Source organism: Oncorhynchus tshawytscha, linkage group LG08, assembly GCF_018296145.1.
Source record: "Oncorhynchus tshawytscha isolate Ot180627B linkage group LG08, Otsh_v2.0, whole genome shotgun sequence".
NCBI lineage: Eukaryota > Metazoa > Chordata > Actinopteri > Salmoniformes > Salmonidae > Oncorhynchus > Oncorhynchus tshawytscha.
In genome coordinates this window covers 34,056,343-34,074,246 of record NC_056436.1, presented here as the reverse complement: position 1 = coordinate 34,074,246, position 17,904 = coordinate 34,056,343, and the positions used below count along the sequence as shown (strand labels likewise).

Sequence of the window (17,904 nt, the reverse complement as noted above, 5' to 3'; positions counted from 1 at the left end):
AACTCAGTGCCTCTTTGCTTGACATTATATGGAAAATCAAAAGAAATCAGCCAAGACACCAGAAAAAACCTTTGTAGACCTCCACAAGTCTGGTTCATCCTTGGGAGCAATTTCAAAATGCCTGAAGGTACCACGTTCATCTGTACAAACAATAGTACACGTATAAACACCATGGGACCACGCAGCCGTCACACCACTCAGGAAGGAGACGCATTCCGTCTCCTAGAGGTGAACGTACTTTGGTGTGAAAAGTGCAAATAAATCCCAGAACAGCAAAGGACATAGTGAAGATGCTGGAAGAAACAGGAACAAAAGTATCTATATCCACAGTAAAACGAGTCCTATATCGACATAACCTGAAAGGCCGCTCAGCAAAGAAGCCACTGCTCCTAAACTGACATAAAAAAAAGCCAGACTACAGTTTGCAACTGCACATGGGGGACAAAGATTGTAGTTTTTTGGAGAAATGCCCTCTGGTCTGATGAAAAAATATATAAATGTTTGGCCATAATGACCATCATTATGTTTAGAGGAAAAAGGGGGAGGCTTGCAAGCCGAAGAACATTATCCCAAACGTGACGCACGGGTTGGCAGCATCAAGTTGTGGGGGTGCTTTGCTACAGGAGGGACTGGTGCCCTTCACAAAAAATATGTCATCATGAGGTAGGAAAATGTGGATATATTGAAGCAACATCTCAAGACATCAGTGAGAAAGTTAAAGCCTGGTCGCAAATGGGTCTTCCAAATGGACCAGAGAATCTCTTTAATCATGGTCTGAAAGTCTTTATGTGCCTTTTAGCAAACTCCAGAGCTCTGTCAGAGTGACCATCTGGTTCTTGGTCACCTCTCTGACCAATGCCCTTCTCCCCTGATTGCGCAGTTTAGCTGGGTGGCTAGCTCTCGGAAAAGTCTTGGTGGTTTCAAACTTCTTCCATTTAAGAATGATGGAGGCCAGTGTTCTTGGGGACCTTCAATGCTGCAAACATTTTTTGGTACCCTTCCCCAGATCTGTGCCTCGACACAATCCTGTCTTGGAGCTCTACCGACAATTCCTTCGACATAAAAGCTTGGTTTCTGCTCTGACATGCACTGTCAACTGTGGGATCTTATATAGACAGGTGTGTGCCTTTCCAAATCATGTCCAATCAATTGAATTTACCACAGGTGGACTCCAATCAAGTTGTAGAAACATCAAGGATGATCAATCGAAACAGGATGCACCGGAGCTCAATTTCAAGTCTCATAGCAAAGGGTCTGAATACTTACGTAAATAAGGCATTCGATTTTTATTTTATTTTATACATTTGCAAACATTTCTAAAAACCTGTTTTCACTTTGTCATTATGTGTTATTGTTTGTAGAATACTGAGGATTTTTAAAATCCATTTTAGAATAAGGCTGTAATGTAAACAAAATGTGGAAAAAGGTCAAGGGGTCTGAATACTTTCTGAAGGCACTGTACAGGACCTAATATAGAACTCCCTGTTCCAAAAGCATGCAAAAGGTGAAGAGAAACAAGTAGGCCATTACCACTAAGAATAATGCATGTTTTAGGCCTTGCCAATGCATTGATATTCAAATTATTATTACATACTAAAATATGTGAGAATAATGTGAGCATCACCTGACTAAATAAATTGGACGCATACACAGCGATTTTTCTGTTGCATTAATCTCGCTATTTGAATCTCACATTCGCTGTTTTTAAAATGAGTAAGTGACCAAAAACTAGTTGTTTTTTTTTAATGGAAGGTTTTGTATGGAAAGCCAAGTTTAAGCCAACAGATGTTGTCATCCTCATAATGCCCCCAACAATAGCTGCAAATTTAAGTTGGCTACTTCAAGCCCCTTGTATTGTTTAAAATTGTAGGTGGACCATGGAAAACAAAATGTATGTGTCATGTTATTTCATTACCAGATAATACTGTTAATAAGCCCACTTGGCTATGTAATTTGTGGTCATTATATCTAGAATAATTCATAGGAAGAGTGTTGGGTGTTGCGCAATAATATATCCTACACAATTGTGCTCAGAAGACTGTCCAATCTGAGGTACAAAAACATGAACACATTACCTTGATGCGTTCTCTGTTAAAACTAACGAGACCCTGCTGGAAATCATGCAGACAACAGATGATCAACATCAATTCGCTAGGGATATTAGATCCAACGTGGATCCAGGAACACCGGTGTAACGAATGAGACATTCCTTTTTTGCATCACAACAGCTGTTCATCATTGGACTATCAATCGAAAGATTCCTTCCTGGATCAGATGATTATGCGTGAAAATATCACAGCGTAACTATTCAGCTGGACACTAAATGCGCATCCACCAAATATTATGCAAAATTATTGAAGAATCACATCAAAGTTATCAAGGTAATATGACACTTTCGGTGAGACATATTTGATTTTGCATTCACATTTATTATTTTGGATTTCTGTGCCCATGAACTGTTTTCACCCAGTAACATAAGGAGACACTAAATGTTACATAGTTACACTGCATTTCTGAGATCTCTATACTAAAAAAAAAAAAAAAAAAAAAAAACTGTCCCAACCGCTAGATCCAGGATTCTTACAGGATTGAAGTTCAATGTCTAACTTAACCGATTAACGCTAATGCTTAATATATGAGATAACGACAACTTACACTGCCATAAACGCAAGGACAAAGAAGCAATGTTTTAAGTCACGATTTTGGACAAATCTGTCGAGACACCAAACATGATAAAAGAGTTAAACAGGTTTTAAATCAACTCGTGAAATTGATTGAAAATAGCTATGATTCTCCATAATATCTTAATGTAATGACATGGAAATCAATTGCAGATGATAATCAATGACCAAGTTGTCCAGTGTAGGAATTCCTCACTGGTACCCTCGTTTATAGATAGACCTTTACGCAGAGCAGACGCATAGCGCCAAACGCACACACGAAAGCACATTTTCATGCACTGGAACTAACTTTAAAAACATAACTGAGCCGACACTTTCTGGAAACGTTTACATTCAGACAAGGCAGATAGCCAAGCCAGAGGTATTGGCACACAGCATGGGGTTTTGTGGCGGTCATGTGAGGTCTACTGGGGTATGGATGGGATTTTTTTGTTGTTGCCATTTGCTCCCATTCAAATTAGCCCAGGTTATCTTCAATCTCATTCGTTCTCTTAAACTAAATACCATGAATGTTTTCTCATTAAGTAGTAATGTGGTTTGAAATGTCAAGATTCAACATCATTTGGCTGATATAGTTTTCAACAAACTGCATACCTCGTAGACAAGAGGAGGGGGTAGAGCAGAGGAGTGGTAGAGAGGATAAGGGTGCTTAATGAGGTCTGTGGGGATAGAGTCCAGCTGGGCTCCCCTGAACCCCAACCTCCTTCCCTTGACAGAGAGGCACGTACCACCCGCTCACCACCCGCTCACAGACAAAGATTAAAAAGACAAACACGCACGCCGTAGCCCTCGCTAAGTAGCGCTGTCTCCAAGCAAAAGGCCCCCCTCCTCCTATACATGATGTACTACTCTGTGTGGTGGTGAAAGGTCAGTCTGCTTTTAGTGAGTACATGCCTTATGCTAGCAGTAATCACTGTTTGGTTCCTGTATATTTAGAACTGGTTAGGAAGAAGCAGTGGGATGGAGTATAGACTACTACAGCATGTTATTATAGCTCCACTCAGACCTCTTATTGAGGTTTCACGTTCAAGAATTGAGATGCATTACAGTAGCTATACCAGATATAATAGGACATAGAAGACGCTTAATAATCACCTCACTCTACACTCTATTTAGCTGCAATTGGTAAGCAGTGAATTTCATACTCAAAATGCTACTCGCTTCAAGGGTGGGTGTGTGTGTGTGTGTGTGTGTGTGTGTATACGTGCTAGAGAACAAATGTATCATTCATTTGATAAGAGTGAACGAACACTGGCTAAATCATGAATGATAACTTTCATTGTGACATGAGAAGTGGCTGATCAAGGAGCGACTAAAGCTCAAACTGTAACAATAGGTTACATTTCACTTTCAATCAAATCATCCAGTTTCAATGTTCTCTATATCTTTCCAATCAAATGTCAAACATGTATGTACAATCTTCTCCATGAAAGCTAAATTGAGAAAATATAACTTGAAATGCAATTGAACTTTAACGGACTGTGGTAAATCAATTTCATATATTCAATGCCAGCAAAGCATTTTCTGGCTGCACCTGCAGTATAGCACAGTATCAGCAGCTTCCCTGGGTGCACCTGCAGTATAGCACAATATCAGCAGCATTCCCTGGCTGCACCTTCCAGTATAGCACAGTATCAGCAGCATTCCCTAGCTGCAACATCCAGTATAGCACAATATCAGCAGCATTTCCTAGCTGCACCTGCAGTATAGAACAGTATCAGCAGCATTCCATGGCTGCACCTTCCGGTATAGCACAGTATCAGCAGCATTCCCTGGCTGCACCTTCCAGTATAGAACAGTATCAGCAGCATTCCATGGCTGCACCTGCAGTATAGAACAGTATCAGCAGCATTCCATGGCTGCACCTGCAGTATAGAACAGTATCAGCAGCATTCATTGGCTGCACCTTTCAGTATAGCACAGTATCAGCAGCATTCCCTGGCTGCACCTTCCAGTATAGCACAGTATCAGCAGCATTCCCCCTGGCTGCACCTGCAGTATATAACAGTATCAGCAGCATTCCATGGCTGCACCTTTCAGTATAGAACAGTATCAGCAGCATTCCCTGGCTGCACCTGCAGTATAGCACAGTATCAGCAGCATTCCCTGGCTGCACCTGCAGTATATAACAGTATCAGCAGCATTCCATGGCTGCACCTTCCAGTATAGAACAGTATCAGCAGCATTCCATGGCTGCACCTTCCAGTATAGAACAGTATCAGCAGCATTCCATGGCTGCACCTTCCAGTATAGAACAGTATCAGCAGCATTCCATGGCTGCACCTTCCAGTATAGCACAGTATCAGCAGCATTCCATGGCTGCACCTTCCCGTATAGAACAGTATCAGCAGCATTCCATGGCTGCACCTGCAGTATAGCACAGTATCAGCAGCATTCCCTGGCTGCACCTTCCAGTATAGCACAGTATCAGCAGCATTCCCTGGCTGCACCTTCCAGTATAGCACAGTATCAGCAGCATTTCCTGGCAGCACCTTCCAGTATAGCACAGATTCAGCAGCATTTCCTGGCTGCACCTTCCAGTATAGCACAGTATCAGCAGCATTCCCTGGCTGCACCTTCCAGTATAGCACAGATTCAGCAGCATTTCCTGGCTGCACCTTCCAGTATAGCACAATATCAGCAGCATTCCATAGTGATTCTACAGTCACAGTGGCATTAGCTGGTGTTTTCCAGAAGCACATGGAGTAGCCAGCCAAGCTCCTCCTGTTTCTTTTGCCGAACAAGCTCTACTTTCGTGGCCTCTGGTACATTCTAATGCTAGATTGTATTTTCAACCTGCAACTACCAGGAAATAACACTTTTACAGTGTTAGTTTCATCAGCTGTTGTACAATGTGATATAAAACACAGGAAAACATTTATTCTGAATCCACAGGGCCTTTAAAGAATCCTGTAAGAGTCTGACTTCCACAGGCGTCAAGCTTTTTCTCAGAAATACAGGTATGATTGAAGAATTACGCAGGTGTTATCACAGGCTTTGCTACACAGAAAGTAGCAGTTGACTACTCAATTGTCAACATTGATTAAAATCAGTAGACCTACAGTAAATCCTATTTCTTTTCTCATATTTTGGACCTGAATGAGGCTCTCTCCACTAGCCTACAATACAATGTTACAATACAATACAAAATTATCTGCAGAGAAATTGCAAAAAAATCTACCAGTTCCAAAAAAGCCTACCAGTTCCAAAAGAACAGCTCTCTTATCGATTTCATTTGGTAGGCTACTGATGAGTCACTCAATTGAATTGACTTCATATCAAAAATACCTTAAAAAAAAAATATCTTTAAAAAAATTAACTTTTAATTACCCCCTTTCCTCCCCAATTACGTGGAATCCAAATTGGTAGTTACAGTCTTGTGCCTCTCCCGAGTCCATACCGCTGCTCCGGCATGGACTCGGGAGAGGCGAAGGTCGGGAGCCTTGCGAACTCCGAAACACAACCCAGCCAAGCCGCACTGCTTCTTGACACAATGCCCGCTTAACCTGGAAGCCAGCCGCACCAATGTGTCGGAGGAAACACCGTGCACCTGGCGATCGTGTCAGCGACCGCCCGCCACAGGAGTCACTAGTACACGATGGGACAAGAACATCCCTGCCGGCCAAACCTTCCCCAAACCCGGATGACGCTGGGCCAATTGCGCGCCACCCCATGGGTCTCCCGGTCGCGGCCGGCTGCGACAGAGCCTGGACTCGAACCAGGATCTCTAGTGGCACAGCGAACACTGCGATGCAGTGCCTTAGACCACTGCGCCACTTGGGATCTTTAGTTGACGTGTCTCCATGTGATATTATGGATATATAACTAGGTTGTATGATTTATGACTGGCAAAAGAAATGCGACTGACTTTAGCCAGTCAGGTCAACACATTTTATAAACTAGTCAAGCTGACTGTTCCTCACGCAAAGCACAGTAAATAGCCGATGTGTACCATTCCGTGGATGCATATGAAACACGCCAGGGTCCAACGTTAACTGGCCCCCCAAAAAATCTACTGGCCGGACATAATTTTGACTGGCCTGGACATGGTGAAGTTGTTAAACGCATTGGTCATGCAGGGCCTATACGTTGTCATGCTTTCTCTTTATATTCAGCTATTAATAGGCTACATTTGGTTATTATCATACGTATTAAAAAGCAGTGTAATATAATTTAGCAACGCAAGTCATTACTCTATTCTTTGGAGTTGCATTGAATTAATTGCATACATTTTTGTTTCTAAAGTACGTAATTAAGAAGATTAAAAAAATAGGACGCACCCATTTTAAGACAAACGTTTCAAAAGAGATGACATGGTTTAGCCAATACCAATGCTAGGCGTTTTTTTGTAGCTTTCCTTTTTGCAGACTATCAACCGTAACCAGCATATTGCTAGTATGTTCACTATTGAAGGTTTACTTTGGTAAAGAACTTTCCCTAAAATAGATAAGCTCAGAGAGTAGATATATACGGGCACTTCTTTTTGCTCTAGATAGCTCCTGTGTGCTGTGTGAAGGCATCAACTGGTACTGCTCGAGAAGTTGTCTCGCGGGAGCGTGGAGGTGCGTGAAAGAACAGCCAATCATATGCTCAAATACAAATAGAGTGACAATTACGAGTGTAGTCGTCAAAGGTTTTCAATTGTTGACTGCGACAGAGCTGGTAAAAGTTGGACTGGAATGCAAAAATGTACTGAAAAGTTACTGTCCCTATGTGACTGAAGAGATCCACTGGCCCGAAATGTTTTTACTGGCCTGGTAGGCCATAATCAATGTCGGACCCTGCACGCCAAACAAAATAAACCAATGTGTCAGATTTCGACTCATCGTTACCACATTATATGGGACGTGCAAATTCACGCGCTCTCCCTCCGTGTAGGAATTTGACTGCAACCACAGCGCACACCACACCCCCAGGTACCGAGAGGCGGGACAGACAGCAGACTGTCAAACCAGCAGTGTTACTACTTGATCCCTATATGACTACACAAAGCCTAAACCAACAACTAGACCTACTAGCCACCACTACCATGCACACCACAGTAAATACTTGGTTACTGTATCACACATAAATATCTCAGCCATCTTATTGTCTGGATGGAATACACCTAGTAGTGTGAAGCAGGGGTACTGGGGTTAATATGCTGGGATATTAGGGATAATATACTGTCCATTAATCACCCATCAAGAAACCAACGGAGGGTACTGCCACCCTCATTGGATGTAGCCTATAGACTGCCTGCTTGCAGCAGTACCAAAGTAGACTGATAAGTGTTCCTCAGACATTACACTGGCACAGGCGGCATATACACGCCAATCTGATGAAAACCTCAGGTGGATTTGTTTGGAGAGCGCTAACGTTGCATTATGGTGTGTGCACAAATATGAAGTGTAGTACGATCATCTGAACCGGCCACGATAACTCTATAAAAAGGTGCATTTTGTACCATCAAAGTTCATTGTGCTTGGGGGCTTTCTCAATACCATAAAGGCTGCATTCTACTTTAAATCAGGAAAGAAGGGTGTGAGTAATGTGCACATCCTAAGCTATCAAACAGATGTTGGGCCAATATTAAACACTATGAAAAAAAGAAATAAAGCTCGCAGAGAGCATGTGCTGCTTCCAAGTGTTGCAGCTGCAACGTATTCTGTACTGTGGTGCAGGTTAAACAAAAGTACTTGGGAGCAGCATATACCATAGCCATGAATGGTTAATTATGCATTTAATAAGTCTATTATGAAGCAGACTAACTTGAGACATGAGCCAAACAATTGCTGAACTAATATTGTGCAGCAGCACACCAATTGAGAAGAGACCCATAATGAAGAGACCCCAGAACCCAAGGTTCTTCTCTAATTGCTGTAATAAAATGACCCAGCTTATCTTTTGGCCTGAGTAGAGTCAAGTTCTTCCAACCTGGTGAGACTCTAAACAAACTGACCCACACTCCTATGCAACGTAGAGGCCGAACTACTGTAGCCTAGGTAAAACATTGTTGCTGTGCTCTCGAGTTAAAAAGTCATACTTTTTCAAGGGTTGAAATATTTTTAGGCCACCGTTAACCCACATGGCTCAATAACGGCTTAGTAAGTACAGGATCTGACAGCAGCTCGTGAATGTAATCTAGCCTACATCAAAACAACATGTTAGAACAGCCTCTATGTCACAGCCAGCCGAGACAGGGAGACCTGAAGGGCGGTGCACATTTGGCCTTGCACCATCTAGGTTCGTCAGTTGCAAGGTGTTTCCTCCGACACATTCCGGGTTAAGCGAACAGTGTTAAGAGGAGGACCCATGTCTCGAACGGCACCTCTCCCGAGCCCATTTGGGAGTTGCAGCGATGACACGAGGTCATAACTTCCAATTGAGTATCACGAAAATAAATGACTAATAAATGCAGCAAATATCTTACCCAAAGATATTGTGAACAAACATGTAACTTCCTGCCAACCCACCAGGCTTTGGAAAAAAATAAATAAACAATTCCCCCCTAAGTGCTTACATTTCCGAGATGTATACATATCTACTTCTGGATGTTTACTGTGAGGAAGCTGAAGTTGAGCCTTGTGAAAAGGCAAAGCAACAAAGTGTAAAGGTCCGTTTAAAAATCAACCAGATTTGATTGACACACCCGGACCAACTCATTGGAATGCCCCTGCCCTATGACCCAACTAGCTATTCAGTTCTGTAAAAATATTTCAAGGATAAATACACAACGCAGAGGACGAGAGGTCAATAGAGTACTAAAGGTCAAGAGGAGTAAAAGTCAATAGAGTAATAACGATCAATGGAAATAGTGTTTTTTCTGTAATAGGGGATTAATGATCAATTGGTCAGAGACATGGGAAGAATTTCAGTCCGGGACTCATAGCTACATGGCAAATTTTCATTTGTTCAAATTGTTGAAACATTGAGCCAGAAATAGGATACTTGTTATTTGGCCATTGGCCCAGTTTTATTGCAAGGATTTCTAATTGGACAACCACAGGCTAGTGCTGGGTTATAAAACTACATCCTCTCCTTTTCTTCTGTGGAGAGAATCACTGAGGACATGGGAGAATGAACATCTACCTCTCAGCATATCATCTATGATTTGTCCACTTTGAATAAACCTATTTTTCTCCCCCTGATTCGCTTTGGTGTCTGTGTTACTGAAGAGTAACATCAACCACCAACAGTCCGATGTGGCCGCAATGAAGCGCAAAAAAAAGGGGCAGTGCGTTTAGAGCTTTGATCAGCATGAAAATTCAAGCCTGATGCTACCTGAGCCCTACGTTAAAGACATTGTATGAGCCCAAGACCAAAAAATAATAATAATTGTGCTGTTAATTGTAATTATCCGAGGTCCCTCTTTGTGGCACCTGACCACACTACTGAATGTGCAACAAAACGGGGGCCTGTAGGACCTGCCTTGTTGATAGTGTTGTTAAGAAGGCAGAGCAGTGCTTTATTATGGACAGAATTCTCCCCATCTTAACTACTGTTGTATCAACATGTTTTGACCATGACAGTTTACAATCCATTGTTACTCCAAGCAGTTTATTCACCTCAACTTGCTCAATTTCCACATTATGTTTACATTACAAGATTTAGTTGAGGTTTAGGGTTTGTCCCAAATACAATGCTTTTAGTTTTTGAAATATTTAGGACTAACTTATTTCTTGCCACCCATTCTGAAACAAACTGCAGCTCTCTGTTAAGTGTTGCAGTGACTGCACTCGCTGACTTGTGTAGTGACGAGTCATCCGCATACATAAGACACATTGGCTTTAATCAAAGCCAGTGGCATGTCACTAGTAAAGATTGAAAAAAGCAAGGGGCCTAGAGAGCATTGGCTTTGTCCAACGAACCATGGCGGAGTTGTGCTTACAAAAAGACGCCACTACTATCGTTTTCTATTACTTTTCAGAATATTTATCCACAAGGCATACATATCACTTCCTGTCTCTATTGTTGCTTTGTTCCTTCCTTGCTCTCAACAGTTAAATGAAGTGGTGTTGTCCTTTTTTTCATTATTGTAATTACATGGTTGAAAAATATCAGACTAGAATAAGATGTAGACTGCTTCTCGAGGATGGAGTTTGGATCTGACTAAATAACTGCTTTATTTTTTTATTTTTTATTTTACCTTTATTTTATTAGGCAAGTCAGTTAAGAACAAATTCTTATTTTCAATGACGGCCTAGGAACAGTGGGTTAACTGCCCGTTCAGGGGCAGAACGACAGATTTGTACCTTGTCAGCTCGGGGATTCGAACTTGCAACCTTTCGGTTACTAGTCCAACGCTCTAACCACTAGGCTACCCTGATATGCATTCAGACCATCGCACACACTCTCAAACTGCCCATGAGTTCTTTTGGCTGCTGTATTTTACATCCAGCAAACAAGAGCAAGCTTGAATCCTCCTTTGAATATATATTCGTTTTAAAAAATATTTTTATTTTTATCATCTCAAAATAAAAAATGTCCAACAAACTATTCTAGTCTAGCTTTTTCTTGGGACTCCACAGGAGCGAAGGAGAGGCCAGTCGGGGGCAGGTGCATAATTGAGAACAGTGAAGACAGTAGTGACGGGGGGTAAAAGCTATATGTCAAAATATTATTTTTAGACAATATTATAGCGATATTTGACTCAAAGTAACTTTGTCCAAAAAAATAAAATAAACTACTGTAGGCAACGCTAGTCAGCTGTACCTGCGACAAAACTCTGGTATTTTTCCTCCTATAACTTGTTCATCTATTTTTAAATACTGGGCCAACATGTTTTCTGCACTTATTACGCGAGGTTCCTGGAAATTCCCAGCCCTAGAAGACAGAGGCTATAAATTAGAAGCTACAAATAAGGATAATACTGCATTGAATTGATTACCTGCACTATGCAAGACAAAGGCTGAAACATTACCTTTCAGATTAATTCCTCATACAGTGTATGCGTTTCCATCACGGGCCATCACTTGCTAGAATTGGCGCCTTTTAATATTGTAATGACATTCTTGAATAATACTGTATATAGCCTATTTGGGACTAGAATAAGGTGCAGACAGCATTTGCTTCTCATCATGACGGAATAAATAACTGCTTTAGGCCATGCATTCAAGGCTACTTGTTGTTGGTCATAAATGTGACAGGATTTCAGCAAAATAATAAGCAAGACGTTGATTTGACGAGGGAAAGATTCCAGGAAAATGGATGGGTGGCCAGAGGTAGGCTATGACATGTTTGTACACTGAGTGTACACATATTAGGTACACCTGCTCTTTCCATGACAGACTGACCAGGTGAAAGCCATGATCCCTTACTGATTTCACTTCTCAAATCCACTTCAGTGTAGATGAATTCGAGACAATTGAGACATGGATTGCATGTGTGCCATCCAGAGGGTGAATGGGCAAGACAATTTAAGTGCCTTTGAACAGGGTATGGTAGTAGGTGCCAGGCTCACCGCTTTGAGTGTGTCAAGAACTGCAACGCTGCTGGGTTTTACAGGCTCAACAGTTTCCCGTGTGTATTAACAACGGTCCACCACCCAAAAGACATACAACCAACTTGACAACTGTGGGAAGCATTGTAGTCAACATGGGCCAACATCCCTGTGGAACGCTTGACACCTTGTAGAGTCCATGACCCAATGAATTGAGGCTGTTCTGGGGGCAAAAGGGGGTCCAATTCAATATTAGAAAGGTGTTCCTATTGTTGTGTACACTCAGTGTGTGTGTGTGTGTGTGTATATATATATACACATCTCAATCTTGAACAGGATTATCTATTTTGGTTGCATTTTTAATGGAATTGATGGCGAGAGAGTGATGTTCATTCATATTAATCCATCATGGAGATACTGTATATCAGGCCTATTATTACGGTAGCATAGGCTGTGGCTACAGCAAATTTACCCTGCACAATATTTTTTTTTACCAGCTGATGAGATGATGCATGCATTGTGAACTCCATACCTAACTGTGCTCCATACCGAGATGCGCTGTCGGTCTCCACCCCAATCCCCACGGGCCACCAACTTTTGAACACCACCTCACTCTGTGGTGATTGGCTTGTGATATGCTAGTGTCAAAGGAGGCCGAACCAACGAGAACATCAGATTCTCCGGAAGAATTTCAACCAATAGCCCCCACACTCCCGACAAGAGTAGAGTAGCAGAATGCCCATTCACAGGGATTTGAAGTGAAAGGCACTCACACATTCAGAATAGGTTATTTGTGGGTGTATTGTAGATATGAAACAATAGCTAAAGATGCACTACGGAGAAATCTCTAATAGTTCGCCTAAGCTCAGTTTGTGACACAAAACAAGCAAGTACAGTGTAGAGAATCATTGTACCATCTGAACCGCGTTGAAATATATTTTCCATAACCAAAAATATTGTATTTACAGCTGTTTGAAGCTGGTGTACAAAACCAAAAGTAAAAGACGGAAAAACAAAACGGGAAGCATAGAAATAGCTCACATAGAACATATCTACCGCTTCTTAGAATAGCTTTCAAAGAGAATGACAGATCAATAACACACATTTCCATGTGCATTTGGTCGGGTCGCCCAAAAAGTTACATATTAAAGCTTTAAAACTCCTGCACACTGATCACGCAAAGTTTTTTTTTTTTAAATGATGCTTTGGTTTCGGCCTCTCGACTGTCTTCAGAGCCTCAGAGGTCGAAAGGGCGAAATGTTAGCAAAAAGTGATCATTTGCTAGAGTAGTATGTAGGAATCTCATGGAATTTGAGCCAGTGGTCGCGTGAGTCCTGACAAAAGACTACTATCCCTGAACATCAAGCCATGCCAGCCTCTGACAACTTCAAAACTACAAACCAAACTAAGAACATGTTTCATCTGTCAGTGATACATTTTCACCTTCTTCTGCAGTGTTGTCCTAATGTCAACTGTGACTCTACAGTGCATGGTGTCCAACAGCTACTTCGCATTAGTATAAAACATTTAAAAAGGAGATACTGTTCTAAGTCCACCTTGGCCGAAAACTCTCATAAGAATGGTGGGAACAGTGACTGGTCAGCTTAACTCAGGCAGCCACAGAACATTAATTAGCCTACACTATGGACTGAACACGGATTACCAACTTTCCAAGTTCAAACAACAGCTAGGTTTATTCAACTCAGTCCTAATTCAGTCAGAACTGACCACGTATGAAGCCAGAGAAAAAAGAAAGCATTGCTTGGGTACTGAACTAGACCCAGGGAGCCAAAAGCTCTGCAGCCAGCCCCATCTCCCTCTGTGAAGGAGCAATTTGAGTCTCATTGATTTGGCTTCTTCCATGTTCCTTGTTTGAAACAGCCCATCTCCTACCTAAGCTGGTTAGGGGTTCCCTTATCTCTCTGTTACTCTCTGCACCCCATCCTCCTGCTTCACTTTCAGTGCTTTGGGAGAGCTGCTGAGGGAAGGGGAAACAGGAGTTATTCACAGGCAACACAGGCAAAGCAATACCAAGATTACACTAATTCGTACAGATTTAGAAACACAAACATATTGAATGACCATCCATAAATGGGTTAGTTTTGCACTTTATTGTGGTGCACTTTATTTTGTTATCTGCAACAAAGTGGGAGGAGCCGTTCATAGAGACCGAGAAAGATTTGCGAGAGGCGGGCCTACAGCAGAAAGATGAAGACGATAAGCGCTAAGATTATTTTAGTGATAGAATGTCTTTGTAATACTGGTCTATGCCCCACAAAAGTATTATGACTGTTTAAGTGTAGCTAACCAGGAAATGATTCATTAGGATGAATATTCTATGAAGTATGTCAGTTCAACGTTTAAGCCAGCAGTGATTTACTTGCACTGTGGAAGTATCGGAGCTGATAAAGTACACATCCCTGAAATTGGAACCAATGCTAAAAATAACGCATATTTTGTGTTGCGCTATATTTCCAAAGCTGATGTTGTTAATAATGCATTTCTCCTGCATTTTCATAGCCACACACTGTTTGTGTTTGGTGGAATTTGGGGGAGAGCTCTGCAGTAGTTGATGGGCTCACATCATCACAGGCACTAACTACACAGATGAGCTATCAAATTATGTTTGTGAGTGAGCTGGCGACAATCTTTTGACAACTAAAAATACTCCTCTATACAGGCTGCCTATGTGATCTGGGTGAAAATAAATAGCTTATTATTATTATTCATAAACCTAGTCTGTAAATGTTTTCCTCTTGTTGAATTAACTGTGTTATAGCTAATTAGACTGCATGCTAAGCCGAGTAGACTCAGTACAATCATTGGGCCACAATGCACAGGGGTGGACTGGCAAGGCCTGTAAAAGTATAAAAACAGCAGCTGAAAGATTAAAGTTTCAGAGAAAATCTACACGAGGAGAATAATGTGATACCAAACATACACACCCTCTTCATAACTTTTGGTGGTTATGACATTTTCAAATCAAATAGAAGCAGCTTATCTGCATCATCTTAAAATAGGCGTCCACTAGAGTTTCAACCCATTGCTACTCGTCAGCATAAGGCACAGTCATACCCAGTATGGAAAGGAAACACGAGGACTTATACCATAAAAGGTGGACGCATGTGATCCTAGAGAAATAAGGCTGTGATTTAGGCCTATTGAAGCGGTCACCAGTCCTAGCTTTGATTTGTGCTTCTTACTTTGTCTAGGCCTACAAATGTGTAGTTGAAGAAGTACTCAAACAGCATAAGTTACTATATAGCATAGTGGCAAAAATAAGAACTCTTCTATTTGTGGCGAACATGAGTTGGAGTTTAAGTTGCCAACAACACCTGACAGTAGCACCCTATTATAATTATGTGTACAGATAGTGTTCTCAGTTGCAGTGAAAAATGGCATTGGGCCACAGGACAACTGTAATAACTTCTCCATTACCAACCAAAAATAGTTGCTTATCTACGTAGCTACTGGTACTAGTTACTTCAAATGGCATGATCAACATTGAGGCACATTCTTTAGTGGCACTTTCAAATTATGCATTTTATCAGTCCTAGTTATCAGCATGTTTTGCCAGTGTTTAGGACAGTAGTTTATGACCTATTTTGAAATTAGCGTTATCACATACAAATGACAGAATTTATCAGTCCGACAAAAAGGTTCTTTGGTTAGGAAAAAAGGTTTAAAATACGAAATGTGCTTTTTTGGCTGAAAGACTATGCCCATAGCTTGCCCATGTTGCTGCACAACAATTTAAGTCAATAAGTCAGCATTTTAGTCAAAGTATGATATATTTGGGCTTGAAGTTGGAAATTCAGATATTTTCCATGTCAATGGCGTGTTTCATCTATGAGATGACATGCTAATACTTTTCCATCTACGTTTATTTTCAGAGCTGGGTTTTATTTGAATATTACCACCCTCCAGCATGGTATTGTTTATTAATCAGAAACACCTGCAAAGTTCTACCTCTTCACGAATCGGGATTGAGCTGAGCCAAACAGCTTTTTGCTGTAGCCTGCCTACACATGGTCACCTGAGCCACGGAGAAAATTCTAACTTTTTCACCAACAAATTATCATAATCCATTGGATAATTTGTCAAGTTTCATTTTTTTTAGCTAGTCTGTATATATATATTTAAAAATAAATAAATAAATATATATATATATTTTAAAAAGAACATTTCATAAATGGTAAAATTGTGTATGATATGATTGCATTTTTGAACCACCAAGATGAATGGTTTGACCATACTCCACTGCTTTGATTGGTGCAGCTAGAAACCACAAGTGTCTATCCTATAACAAAAATGAACCCGTGAAAGAAAATTCCACTATCATGTTTATCTATTTTGTTGTGCTGTTGTTACATTTGTATTGGTATTGTCTTGTTTCGTGTCTGATATGCTCAGGGTGTTGTTACACATCATTTACGGCGTGCATCATGAGCAAAGTCATTGTAGCCCATCATTTCACTTCCACTAGCTGTGAGAACCATGGGATGAGCACAGGCGGACTTGGTATTGCTGTAGCGCAGCCGAATAGCCTGCCAACATCCTACCAAAGGTTGCACTGTGTCCATTATAATGTTGAAAAAAATGCCAGTCCAAACCGTTCAGTAGTTACGGTATTCATATTACCAAACCGTTCAGTAGGTATGCTACTCATATTACCAAACCGTTTAGTAGCTAGGCTACTCATATTATCAAACCGTTCAGTAGATAGGCTATTCATATTACCAAACCGTTCAGTAGATAGGCTATTCATATTACCAAACCGTTCAGTAGATAGGCTATTCATATTACCAAACCGTTCAGTAGATAGGCTATTCATATTACCAAACCGTTCAGTAGTTAGGCTACTCATGTTACCAAACCGTTCAGTAGTTAGGCTACTCATGTTACCAAACCGTTCAGTAGTTAGGCTACTCATGTTACCAAACCGTTCAGTAGTTACGGTATTCATATTACCAAACCGTTCAGTAGGTATGCTACTCATATTACCAAACCGTTTAGTAGCTAGGCTACTCATATTATCAAACCGTTCAGTAGTTAGGCTATTCATATTACCAAACCGTTCAGTAGATAGGCTATTCATATTACCAAACCGTTCAGTAGTTAGGCTACTCATACTATCAAACCGTTCAGTAGTTAGGCTATTCATATTACCAAACCGTTCAGTAGGTATGCTACTCATTATCAAACCGTTCAGTAGTTAGGCCATTCATATTACCAAACCGTTCAGTAGATAGGCTATTCATATTACCAAACCGTTCAGTAGTTAGGCTACTCATATTATCAAACCGTTCAGTAGTTAGGCTATTCATATTACCAAACCGTTCAGTAGGTATGCTACTCATATTATCAAACCGTTCAGTAGTTAGGCTATTCATATTACCAAACCGTTCAGTAGTTACGGTATTCATATTACCAAACTGTTCAGTAGTTAGGCTATTCATATTAACAAACCGTTCACTCAATAGCCTTGGTTTTTCTAATGACTGCCTCGCCTGGTTTACCAACTACTTTGCAGACAGAGTTCAGTGTGTCAAATCGGAGGGCATGTCGTCCGGACCTCTGGCAGTCTATGGGGGTACCACAGGGTTCAATTCTCGGGCCAACTCTTTTCTCTGTATATATCAATGATGTTGCTCTTGCTGCGGGCAATTCCCTGATCCACCTCTACGCAGACGACACCATTCTTTATACTCCTGGCCCTTCCTTGGACACTGTGCTAACTAACCTCCAAACGAGCTTCAGTGGCATACAACACTCCTTCCGTGGCCTCAGACTGCTCTTAAA

At 41.2% G+C, this 17,904-nt stretch overlaps 1 protein-coding gene across 3 annotated transcripts in view; it reads right to left on the bottom strand.

Moving 5' to 3' along the window:
* Positions 1-17,904, bottom strand: part of LOC112256575 (SR-related and CTD-associated factor 8) — a 42,033-nt gene that overhangs the window by 19,194 nt on the left and 4,935 nt on the right. Inside the window, exon 2 of one of the 3 annotated variants that reach the window (XM_024429905.2) lies at positions 13,996-14,080. The exons of 1 other annotated variant lie outside the window; for it this stretch is intronic. The gene's annotated coding sequence lies outside the window, so the exon portion shown is untranslated. The remainder of the gene's footprint in view (positions 1-13,995; positions 14,081-17,904) is intronic. One more of the 3 variants, XM_024429906.2, reaches the window with a different exon arrangement.